The sequence below is a fragment of the Aquila chrysaetos genome, chromosome 17, assembly GCF_900496995.4.
Source record: "Aquila chrysaetos chrysaetos chromosome 17, bAquChr1.4, whole genome shotgun sequence".
Lineage (NCBI taxonomy): Eukaryota > Metazoa > Chordata > Aves > Accipitriformes > Accipitridae > Aquila > Aquila chrysaetos.
Window position 1 is genome coordinate 27,654,255 of NC_044020.1, and position 13,649 is coordinate 27,667,903.

The following is a 13,649-nucleotide window of genomic DNA, read 5'->3' on the forward strand; positions in this document are numbered from 1 at the left end:
GTGAGCTATGGTAACAGCAGTCCTGTGAATCCACAGGCTCTTTTCAAAGTCATTCCCTTTTAAAGGAAATAAACGCTAATATGGGCCAAATCCTCATTTGCTGGGTTAGTGTCACTGAATTTAGCAGCAAACCAATTTACTCTGGCAAATCATCCATACTCTCGTTTCCAACAAGCTTATTATGAGGCACAGAATAACTGCAAGAGTAGTGTGGTATGACCCACAAGTACTACTGAAGCACTGCTGTACAAATACATTTGTTGCTTTAGTAGATAATGTAAACAAAAAGCAAAGTGAGCCTGGCTGGTAATTCCTGGAGGGCAGAGATAAGTAAGGATCAATGGAGAAAGATTACAGATATGGATTTTTCTGAGAAATACCTTCTGCAACCACAGGCTTCAGAAAGAAGCACATTGACCCCAAGCAGTGGTCCACCCAGCCGAGGCCCTGCCTCTCAATGCGTACCAGACGTGTCCAAAAAGTCGCACACTTTCTAGAAGGAAGAAATTACAAAACCTGTCCCTCATGAAGATTCTAATGGAATCGATAAAAGATCTGGCCTTCAACCAAAGTGTGAAATTTAAATGCCTTTCTAATTATTTTAACAACTGGTGAACAATCTCAAAATCAAGTTCTTTTCATTGTTTTCATCAGTCCTTGTCCAGAAACTTGTTCATGGGTTTCCTTCTACCTCACCTTCTACCTACCTGAATTACACATAAGGTGATGACTTAAACTTTGCTTTCTGACGTGAGTTCATTAATCAGAATTTGTTCCCAAGTTACAGACCGAGAAGAACTGGCTTGTTTCAGGTCATGAACTACTTCGATCTGAATTTCTACCAAAGCTCTGCATCAGTTCACATCAAGAGCTCCCTCTCAATAAGCACAACTTAGCAGTGCGACTGTGAGTGCAGTTTCTGTATAAAAGGACATTATTATTATCAGAACAGAATTGAGAACAGAGTTGTTCTTCTCAAATCAGTTTTCAATGCAAATAAAACAGCGAACTGTAGAATCAGCACATATGGCAGTAGATTTTTATTAATTGGTTAACAGCTCCAATAACATAGATGCCTACACATCAAAGTCATGTAAACAGAGCTCAATCACCATATGGAACTAGACCAAGACAATAACGGGCAACAAAGCAAGACAATCCTATTCATGTTCCATATGGCCTCTGTTGACTTCTATCTATTATGCTGAAACTTCTCTGTATGCTATTATGGAGTATCGTGTTTTGCTTTTCAAAATAGATGTATGAAATTAGGAATCCAAGTGTACTATCAATGGCCCAAAAATACAGAAGGTATGTAAAAAGAACTTAAACTGGATGTTTTTAAGATTTTTTTTTTCTAGATCAGTGTCATACTTGCTTGAACCCTACTTAATTTTTTTTTCTATTTGATGAAGATGGTTACGCTAAATCTTACTCCACTACCAGGAAAGCCCCTTCTACACCAATGAAACAGGTCCTTTTGTTATAGCACAACTATTGCAATATAGAACCTTAGGAAAGAAACACAAAGGCTGCTGGCAGGAAATAAAGGCAAAGGTATCTATTTACACATTCCTTTATCTGCACCATTCCAAGTGTATAGTACAATGTAGCTTATTTTCTTCTCTAGCAAGATAAATGGGCATAGACTCTTATGCCACAGTGAAAGGGATAGAAAGATATAGATACATTGAGGAACTCACTTGGGAGAAACAAATCACTATTGTGAAAAGCCTGATGCTTTTCCTGCTTTCAGCCTGAACATATATATCATTCGGAGCTAATAATTAACAGCTTGGATTTTTCAGATGGGTGTGCTAAGTACACCTTTTGAAAATCAGACATAGAAGATGGCCCTTGCGGAGTGAATTGCCAATGCAAGGAAAGTGCTTTTCCAAATGACATGGGGGTACAATCAAAGCACAGTGGCTCTCAGGTCTGAGACTCAGTGAGTAGAGGGAAGAGATGAGGAGAAAGCAGAATGAAGAGCCTTCCATCTAGTGGAAGCTTTTTTTTTAACAGCTGATTCAGAACTGTCTGCAATTTTAACGGCGAGTTTAGTCTAGTAACCACCACTTGCAGACCCCTGCGCTCCTGTATATCACAGCATATAACTACAGATTGGGATCCTCCACTGATACATGGTAGAGCCTTGAACCACTTTCTCACTTTCTCTGGCATGCTCAAAACTCCTATTAAGCAGTCAGTGTTCAAGTCTAAATTATTTCAGAAATGAGGTGTGGGGAGCTTGGTATTGCCTTTATTTTTCTTCCTAAAATTATTTGAGCTGCAATACCTGTTTGAACTTGGAGCTTTCCTTCAGAAATCGAGACGGGCTTAGAGGCTGGCTGTTGAACCACATCTTTGTATGCTACAAGACACGTCTCATGGATGGTTTAAGTGCTACGGCCCACCCTTTCTGTCATTTTGACTGGAGCGTTACTGATTTTTTAGCTGGATCGAAGCGAGTTTGATGTCTGCTGTCCAAAGTAGGGGAAAGAGTAAGTGAAAATGGGGCAGCTGCTGTTTGGGATCCACTGACTATTAAGCAAATGGGTTTTCTGTTCTCCTAGCGCTGAAAAATGAAGAGAGACAATGAAACTCTGGCAGCAGGAATGGCCTGCAGTGCAGAATGAAGGAGGCATCGCATGCAACTAGCACAGCTAGCACCGTTTCCCCATAAATAATTACCTGCTTGAACAGTTAACATCAGTGCTCCTCACATAATTAATTTTGACTCAAATCTGGTGCCTCTCCTATGGTCAAGTCAAAAGAAGGTAGTGCTGCTTCTTTCCTTGGTGATCTTGTAAACCTGAAGTGTGTATCGGCAAAGGATCACCTCCACGTGGCAAGGCACAAAAAAGAAACCTGGTCTACACCGTAAAACACAAACCACTGGGCTTTTTCCTCTCTCCCATCAATGATAGTCTTCTGAACAAGAGGCAGCAGAGGACTCGCATGCTTCATTTCCCTAAACAGATTTATAAACCACAGCAGCACCCTAGCAGGTGCTGAGGTTTGAAGTCTCCCATTTGCCTTTTTTTTTCTTTTTTTTGCTTGAGCAAAGGCAGCTGGTGAACTATAGGGAAATTGCAAACTTTTAAAGAAAGGGCTTAATCCACCATCTGAAATTCACAGAAGCATTAAGTCATTATTCAAATGAAAAGCTGCTTTTAGCCATTAACATATTTTCGTCAACAACAAAAAAAGCAAGATGCTGATATGAGGGGAGATATGCACATTCTTATTTATATGGTAATTGAATGGTCAGAGAGTTTGCCTGTTATTTTCCTAAGACATGGTATGCGTCAATTAAAACTATGTTGCACTACTCTTCTAATGGAACCTGGCACCATTAAGAAATCTTTTCTTCTTCCTAAGATGTGATGGGGAAAGAGGCATTGAAAGTCAACCAATTTATGCAACCTACTTTGTAACATGATTGCTGGCTTTTGCCTTTCTACAGACAAAGCAAAATTAATAATTCTTCTCTGTAACAAGTGACAAGAGAATTATTTCTGTCTATCAAACCCATCCTAAATAGGAGTAAGAATATTGCTTCCCCTCCCATAAATTTGCATATTTAGAGTGTTCTGAGTAAAATCTGGCGCGTTATAATTCAATGGCTCATATTCTTTGTCAATCAGGCTTCTTTCAAAAGTGAAAATATTTTTAAAAGCCAGTGTACAACTGCAATTCTCTTTCGTCCAAGCAGCACGTTGTAAATCACGGTACAAAAAACTCCAGCTTCGTTTAGATGGGCAGAGTTCCACTGACGCTGGTGGTGCTGTGGTTGGCCTGAGCTGGGTCCAAGAAGTCCAGCAAGCTCCACTGCAAACGCATCATTAACAGAGATAATTGTCAGTGCTGAAGAAGCACCCTGAGAAGACATCTCTTACTGTTGTATAAGTATCATTTTAGTACCCTTGTTTCATCATGCAAGCTGGAGCTGCTTCTTAGTGTTCAAGCCAAGGGAGCCATTCGTCACCGTTTTATGCCTACCTGTCTCTCGATTTATGCAAATTCCCCGGGGCCTCACCAAAAAGAAACCAAAAAGACAAATCACTATCCAGTGGTGTGAGATTATTAGCATTTTTTGCTGAACGTGCTTACACATATGGTACTAGTTTTCCTACCTCTGCAGCCTCAGCCCGAAAAGGGAAAATTTGAGGTGCAGAAAGGTAAATACCTAAGCGCTATCAGGAAATACAGAGGTCAAACCCATCATTTAGAAAGGGGTTTGAAGAGCTTGTTGTAGAGAAAATGTGAACCACTCGTCAGAAATTTCTAAAAGGTGAATTGCCTAAATCTCAAAGTAGCATGTCTAGATAACAAAGATAATACAAAAGGACAAAGCTCATACTCACAGGCTGTCCAACACCCCCCTGCTCTGGATGAGTTTCCAGCATCCCATGAAAAGGACACGTCAGAGCACAAGCATGGAAGACAAATTGCATAAACACTTAGCATGCTAAGCACAAGACCGGTCCCTAAACACAGACTCTGTAATCCTGAAGGGGAGAATAAAATATCTTCCCAAACAAATTTGCGCTAAATCTGTATGATGCCTTTATCCTATAAAACATTTTGGCCATGGAACATTTTTCTGCAAATGTAATCTGGAGAAGATATTAGATTTGGGAACAATTGGGGTGTTTTGGCAGTTCTCCTTTTCTGGTATGCATGAAAAATAATGCCGTATTTACAAAACCCAATGATGCTGTCGTACAAGTTCTCAAATTTGTATCCCATCTGCAGTTCCATAAAACATAAAAATTTTTTATTTAAAAAAGAGTTAGGGGATTCAGAGGACAAGAAGCATTCATAAGCCAGTGGAATAGATGTACTTAAAGCTAAATAACATGAGCTGGCCAAAGCAATGCTAGACAGTCTAACGATCTTGTAACTGTGCAACTGAGATAACGGGGAACTTGAGAGTGTGACTGATAAGCAGCTAGACTTACATGGATGATATCTATAATCCATCAGTGAAGTAAAAAAGGACCACAAAAAAGCTATGCTGGATGCTGTGGTTTCGTAGGATGAGGAGGTGCAGTGGAAGAAGTCTCCCTGTATATTTGCAGGTTGATTTAAAGTGTCCGGAGTGGTTAAAGACCTCTGGTCTTAGTTGAACACGTGATGAATGGAGTTAGGACTTCACATGCAGATGAGGTAAGCAGCCAATTAACGAGTGCATACAGAAGATGGTGGTACTACTACTGCTCTTTGTATTAACAACAGCAAGTACATGCCCCAGGTAAGTTCAAAGGCTTATGGTATTTGACACTTTTTATATACCTAACTGGCAAAAACGCATCCCAGGAAAATGACACGTAACATCTTACCAACACTAAAAATTTGTACTGCTTTAGCTGTATTGATACACTTATTGCAGGACAACTACCTCTAGAAATGGATGCTGATACAAATAGGAATAAGGTGTTCTGCCCATGCACTACCATTTTCATCAAAGACCAGGATTTCCACAACAGTATTTAGGGCTGTCAAAAAAAACCACAAAAGCTTAGACCAGATTCATTATGTTCACAAGTCCACGGAGCCTGATGGGATTCATCCCAGAGTTCTGAAGGAGCTAGCAGATGTTATGGCAGGAACCCTCTCTATCATCTACCACAGGTCTTGGGAATCCGGGGAGGTTGTTGCTGACGGGAGGCTAGCCGATGTTATTCCAATCTACAAAAAGGGCGTGAGGGAAGACCCAGGGAACTACAGACCTGTTGGTCTAACCTCAGTTCCTGGAAAAAAAATAAGACGACTATACTGGGTACTATTGAAAGGCATTTAAAGAATAATGCAATCATCAGGCAGAGTCAACATGGGTTCACAAAAGGAAAGTCCTGTTTAACTAATTTGATATCCTTCTATGATAAGGTCACCCACCTAGCGGGTGAAAGGAAGGTGGTGGATGTAATTTTTCTGGATTTTAGTAAGGCTTTTGACACTGTCCCTCACAGCATCCTTCTGGACAAGTTGTCCAGCTGTGGGATGAGCGGGTTCATGGTGCGCTGGGTGAAGAACGGGCTGAAAGGCCGGGCTTGAAGGGTTGTAGTGAATGGAGCTACTTCTGGCTGGCGACCGGTCACCAGCGGGGTTCCTCGGGGTTCAATTCTGGGGCCAGTCCTGTTCAATATATTTATCAATGATCTGGATGCAGGAGTTGAATGCGCTATTAGCAAGTTTGCTGACGATACCAAACTGGGAGGTGCTGTTGATCTCTTGAGGACAAGAGGCCTTGCAGAGGGATCTGGACAGATTGGAGCATTGGGCTATGATTAATGGGATGAAATTTAACGAGTCAAAATGCCGGATTCTGCACCTAGGATGGAGTAATGCTGGGCACAAGTATAAACTGGGAGAGGAGTGGCTGGAGAGCAGCCCTGCAGAAAGGGATCTGGGGGTGCTGGTTGACAGCAGGCTCAGTATGAGCCGGCAGCGTGCCCTGGCAGCCGAGAGGGCAAACCCCATTCTGATCTCTTCTCCCTGGTATCCAGTGATAGGACGCATGGGAATGGTTCCAAGCTGTGCCAGGGGAGGTTTAGACTGGACATTAGGAAGCATTTCTTTACCGAGAGGGTGGTCAAACACTGGAACAGGCTTCCTAGAGAGGTGGTCGATGCCCCAAGCCTGCCAGTGTTTAAGAGGCATTTGGACAATGCCCTTAACAGCATGCTTTAACTTTTGGTCTGCCCTGAAGTGGTCAGGCAGCTGGGACTAGGTGGTTGTTGTAGGTCCCTTCTGACTGAAATATTCTATTCTATTCCATTCTATATTCTATTCTATTCCATTCCATTCCATTCCATTCTATTCTATTCTTGTATTGTCCCTATACATATTCAAGAACCCGATTGGTAGTTATGTGTACCAAAAGGAGAAAGTGCAGATTTAAGCTAGGTGAGTTAAAAAAAAAAAAAAAAAAAGAAAGAAGAAAGAAATGTTGCACAGATTTGCACTAGGATTTGAACTCTCCCAAATTACAGGACTGTAAAAGTTTATAACTTGTACATTTTAAAATCATAATTCATTCAAAAGCAAATGAGCATTATGCATTATTCTTGAAAACATTAATTCCAAGTTACACACTATTACAGAAATATCCCACTTTCCAATACCAGTTTTTAATAAATAAAAAAAAAAAGCAAAGCATTTCTTTTCATCCATTTAATCATGATCTAAAGATACTGCTGTGGAAAAAAGAATAAGGAAAACCCAAATGCAGGAGAAAAAATATGAGCACATTTTGCTTACTGAAATAATAATATTTTTGATCAGGAAAAATAGGAAATGCTAGCTGAGGGGATGCAAGCCTGCCTCCCCTTCAGTTCCTGAGGGAAATATGTTTGTTATATACCTCCTCAAACAGGTAGAGGCCGTACGCAAAGACAATGTGGGGCTTAGAGCAGAGCTAGATATTAGAGCCGATGTACTGGAAAGAAGCCTGCTGACAGCTAATGCTCATCAATGTCTGCAAGTGGGGCGAGGAGGCGGCAGGAAGACAGTGATAGAGATTGTGGGTGCCCACTGAAGTTTTCTGTGGCTGAAAATCATTTTCTATAACCAAAGAGCTCGTGGGGAGGAAGGGGCTTCTGGGCCAGAAAAATGATTGCAGCTACAAAGCCTGGCAGAGTAGTGTGGGGGTTACACTTTATTCATCAGAAGGTTTGAGAAATCACTGGAAAATAACAGGGAGTCAGAGAAGACAAAATAATGCCATAAAAGAACTGAATGTTGGAAACAAGGAGTTTATGTTTTTTCATGGCCTTTTGCATTTTTCATGCATATTTTCATTCTAAGCCCTTGCATGCACTCCCAGAAACCTGCCAAGACAGAAGAAAATGAAACCAAGCCCATTTTCCCACCTCACCCCTGTGCGAGATATTTTTTTTTTGTCCCTTCTGTTTTTACCCCAGGCTTTCCTAATGGCTTATTTTTCTCATTCATCATGTATGCTGTTCTGCCTGCCTCTTGTTTGTTTATACGTCTCATTGCGCTGCACACCTTCCAGGATACAAAGGTTGCCAGAGTGACGATGCATATTTCAAGGGTGACAAAAGAAGTCATTCATTTAAATAACACACCAAAACTTGTGCTGAATATTCCCAAAACACATCAGTACTTGGCAGATAATCATTCTCCTTGACACTCTCTGAGTAAGGATGTACCAAGTGAAGATTATTCAGAATAGGCTGTAAATGCAAACTGAGTTGTGTTTGAAAACCAGCAAAGTCAACGCAGCTTGATAACATATAGTTTGGAGCTCCTGTAGTTATAAGACCCCATGGATCAATTTTTGGAATCCCTGGTCCCATTATAAATTCCACAAACAATATTCCGCTCCTGGATGTTAACATGCTGAGTGTAGCAAGGAATCAGTTTACAGAAGTCCCTGTAGAGAGGGCAATGATATTACAAGCATCTGTTGTATTTTCAGAAGCATTACGCTGCCTTTTCTCTTAGGGGTTATTACTATGAACAACCACTGCACGTGAAAAAGCCAAAAGCCATTGGAAATAAAGCAGGAAAAATTAAAAGGAAGGTGTATGGTGCTTAGAAATTCTTTGAAAATCTCTGTACTTACGCAGAAACATTCTTCAGAAAGTCCCAAAACTACAAGGCATATTCTACATATTCAATAGAGGGTATTCCCCAACCTCTGGGCTATAGCTTTTTATTTCTTTATATGCATTGGAGGAAATCAAGCCTCGGGCTTCACTGTGCTAGGATCTTCACAAATGCAGAACAGAAAGGAACCAGGCCCACAAGAACTTAGAATTTAAGAAACAGTCAAAAATCAAGCAGCAAATAGGGGCAGCAATGAGTTAGGCTATCTTACTAGAAGGTCTTCCAAACAGTGCAGCCCAAGGACTATCTTCTAGCTCATCCTACCAAAAATCTCCAAACCAATACAATTACGACGAAGTAACTTTAAAATACCTTTTGGCCTAAAGGAAGGCTCATCATACTAATATTCCTTATCTTGTATGCGTGCCTGCATTTTAGTGTATGATAGCAGGTTTGGGTTTGGTTTTTTTAAGGTTGATTCTAGCGATAAAGATAGCTGGAGTTTCCAGTGATAGCAGATAACAACAAATAGCCTTAGCGGTAGTTGAATAGTATATCTGATGAAGATCTTTGCACAGAAGAGAAAGGATTTTGCAAATCTGCTTACTGGGATTAGAGGTAGTTTTAGAACCCCTTATATAGTGTCTTTAGAAGCTGTAAACTAGATAAATTCCTTGGAACCCAAGAAAAAAGGCCAAAACAAAAAGCAAGACTCCAAACTTGTGCAAATAAACCTTTCATTTTGCACTAAAATCTCTAAGCCTATACAGATAATCAAGCATTGTATGGTGAATTTCAATTAGACTTTCATTCAAGATCTGCCTAGTATGCTTTGATATATTTTCCTTGTGATACTTTACATTTGATCCATCTTTGCCAAAAAGAGAGGGGAATTTTTGGGCAGAGCGTATACTTAGTAAACTTCTCTGTAAGCCCATCAATCAGTATCTATTGTGTCTCTTGCCAGTTGGGTATTACTGCTAAATAGTATATGCACATTAAGTCCTCCGCTTGGGGAAGTCATTAAATCTCAAATGATCAAAAATCTCCGCATCTAGAAGTAGCGCTACAGCAGCTACTGCCCAGGAGCTTTATCAATAGAACTGATACTTTGCCTATCTTGCCATCTCAAATCGCCAAAGAGCCAGCACCGTGTATGCTTCCACACAGAGCAGCTGAAACCTTTACAGAAGTAATTGGTAGCTTGCCAGTTGAAAGCTTAGGTCAAAATCAATGGTGCTGCCGGCTTTCTAGGAATTGCTGCTATCCATTGCTGTAAATTATGATCGGTCACCTTGAGAAAAGCACTGAAAGTTGAAGAACAGACCAAAAGCCTATTTAAGTAGCTCATCATCAATTATATTTAGACAAAAGCCCCTGTACTGAGTTAACCCATCTTTCAAGTAATTTAAGAAACTATGAACAGAATGGGGTCTGTAATTATTTAAAGCTGAAGTGCATCCATCCTTCATATGTTACACAGATTCTAGTGAAATATTGGGTTTGTCCCATTCATTTATGTTAACACTTTGTCTCTCATTAATGCTTTAAATGGACAAGACTCCATGTCTCTGAATCTCTTTTTCCATGTTTAAAATGAAATGTGATTTGCTGAGGACTCCATAGCTTGTGGGAGAGGGCACACAGGGCTAGAAATGAGCATCTGGCAAGAGAAGAAGAGTGCTATCATTTTCATACTATCAATTTCATTTAGCTTTGTTATTTTTTGGCAAGACACAGGCATAGTTGAAACGACTTGTCCCAGGATGTAAAACATTAATCTCTGTTCACATAATGCTGTTCCAGGGATATCTGTTTTGCGAAGTAATCTTTAAAAATAGGAAAGTGAGTACCATGAAAGGCAGCATTATTCTGAAACCTATTTAAGAAAGCCAATTTCTTTGCTGGAACTCATACTGCATCATTACCATGATCAAAAGTTAGAGGAGGCTTTTTGATGACACTGCAAACGCATCTGGCAGATGTGAGAGGTTGTACAAAGATGTTGCATGAAGTGTAGTTACAAATAGAGTGACTCTTAAACATTGGAGACTATTGATTGCCTTCATGTCAAGTGAAGTAAGCCGAGTTACACCAATTAGTGCTAATAATAACATCTGCAGCTGGCATAAAGTTTTTAATGAACGTAAGGAAAGCAATGCCTAACAAGCACTCAGGGACAGATCCTTGCCTTGCCAAGTCCTCTGCAGATCACATTTATAACCCCGTGGGCTAAACAGACAAGGTGATGGCAAGCAGCAACTCTATGATTATTACTTTTTCCTCTCATCGGTTTTCTGTGGAGGTATATGTGGTATATGGAAATCAAAGCAAAAAAGAAAGGGAACACAGGAGAAATAAGTGTGAAGAGAATAGGAGATAGGGTTTGAGCAACAGCCAGGTAGCACGAAAAGAGAGAAAACTGAGCAAGAGCTGTTAGTTGTTTGTGGGCTCCTGCTTCCCATATTTCTGTTGACTGCCGGCGCTGCCTGGCTCTTCCCTTTAGCGTTTCACCACCACCACACGGTTGAAGGAAAAACTGTCGGATGCAAATTGCTGCCAAGTGCTGCGAGGGAACCCCCTTTCCCCATTGCTGGATGGAGAGAGGTGGCACCCCTCGTTCTTTTAGAGCGGCTGCAGAAGACAGAAATAGAGGGAGTGCTAAAATGCTGCTGAAGTCTCACCCTCACGTTGGAGTCACAACCTCCGAAAACGAGTACCCTCGTGTCATCCAGACCGCGTTTCATTTTAGCACGTGGCAGGTGGCCTCAGTATTGCAAGGTAGAAAGCTTCGCTCAAAATTAAATAGCTTTCACTGGCAGGGGATGGCTCAGCATCTCTCTGGACTGAGCTCAATTTTGCTTTATACCAAACAAAGCCAGATGAAAGTAGAAGTCAAGCAGATCTTGGCCTCCGGGGTAATCAAATAAAATAGAGTACACGCAGCTCACGCTACAATGGGCCAGTAAAAACAAAAGTGTCAATCAGCTGTTAAGGTAATACATGAGGAAGCAATCTCCAAAACTGAATTACGAAGCTAATGCATGCATTTCCAGGAATAGGAATTAAGGGTTTTACCGAGTAGTCTTGAACTTCCAGTTAAGCCCTGGAATTCAACCAGATCTCAATTTTCTAACTACTTTCCCCATAAAACCATATTGCATTAATAAAAAATAAAGACGTAATAACAACATCTGTACTGCACCTTACATCTCAAGATCTAAAATTCGTCATCTAGAATTCTAAAATTCTAATAGGTTTTTTATGCCTCAAAAATGCAGTTTGTTTCATGTCATTATTATCTATTTCAGAATCCAAACTTGTACATTAATTGAAGATTCTTTCTGTCAATTCATATGACATTGTCAATTTATGTCTGGTCTAAGATTATTTCAATACACAAAATTTACTTTAGCATTTCGAGACAGATTTTTGTCTTCAGTAAATCTGCCTCTGATTGTGCAAGGTCCACTAGGTGAATGCAAAGTTATTATATTGAGCTGCTAACAACCAACAGTGTGCAGAGAGCATCACCGTGGCTGTGAATGTTGCTCAAAGTCCAACGTACGAATTTGAAAATACCACACAGTTCTGTCCATATCAGGTGTCAAAGCAGCAAACTGGAAATCCAGAGTCTGACATGCATTAAGAGCCTGTACTCTTGGGGGTTTTTTGGTGTGTGTGTATGAACTGTAATCACAGCTATTTGCTTTGAGAAGAGCAAAAAATAATCTGCTGCTCTCAGCACTGCAGCTCATTGAATTTCCTCTCACGCACGTGCATTCACATACCCCAACCTGACAAAGCAGACTTAACACTGTGTATTTATTAAACAAAAAGCTAAGGACAATTGAACTGATCTCCGTGTTTAAATATGGTGTAACGTTTCGATGTCTATAAATCTTGTAAAACAAAGCTGAAAAAATTTAACAGCACTGAATTCAGCTATTTACACTGAGGCTAAAAGAGGCTCAGCTGGTATTTCCTGAACGCAAGGTCACAGGCACTGTGGCTTCGGAGGAGGAAAAAAACTTGCAGGAGTGGGAAGGAAGCATCGCTTAGTTGCGAGGCAAGAATATATAGAAAACACTCTCTAGTAGGAAAAAAACCCAAACATTTTAATTAAACTACTAATAACTACTTAAACTACTTACTAATAATTACTTAAAATACTAGTTAATAGGTACGTAACCTGGATCCTTCTCTCTTAATTTTCTTCCCATTTTTGCTGTTGCATTTTAAGCTTTCCTGTCTGTAGTCAGGCCCCGATACTGCAATGAAATCCAGAGCCCACCTTAGGCTCAGGCCTTTCACTCGTAGGTATCTCATTTAAACAAGGTCTACCCAGATGATTTTATGATTTGAAACAGATCAGTCAAACCTGTGCAAAAGGCTGCCTGGGTGCTTATTTTGGTTCAGCTGATAGGAGTTAGTGACAACTTTGCACAGTTTGTCCTAGTCTGGCATAAACTAAAATAATAAAGTACAGCCAAAATCAGAATTTTAAGTGTTAGAAAAAAGTGTGCGCTTTGAAACAGTAAAATTTTTCTTCTGGTCTACAAGACTTTGATGAAAAGATACTAAGAAAAGAGCTGCGTCTGTGTTAGTTGTATGTAACCCTTATGTAGGGGACATAGGATAAACAGCAGCAAACAGGAAAAAAACCTGAAAAACACAACCTATAGAAAAGCTGTTTAGATGTAGATAAAAAGTCACAAGAAGCCTGCATGAGTAACAACAACAGGCTATTCCTTTTGCTATTTTTTCAGTGCTGTAGCATCTTTGAGATGCCCTTAGTGCTTCATAGTGACTAGGGAAATGTGCTGTTCTGGTTTCAGCTGGGATAGAGTTAATTTTCCTTCTAGTAGCTGGTATAGTGTTATGTCTTGGATTTAGTATGAGAAGAGTGTTGGTAACACACTGATGTTTTCAGTTGTTGCCAGGTGGTGTTTAGACTAAGTCAAGGATTTTTCAGCTTCTCCTGCCCAGCCAGCAAGAAGGCTGGAGGGGCACAAGAAGTTGGGAGGGGACACAGCCAGGACACCTGACCCAAACTGGCCAAAGGGGTA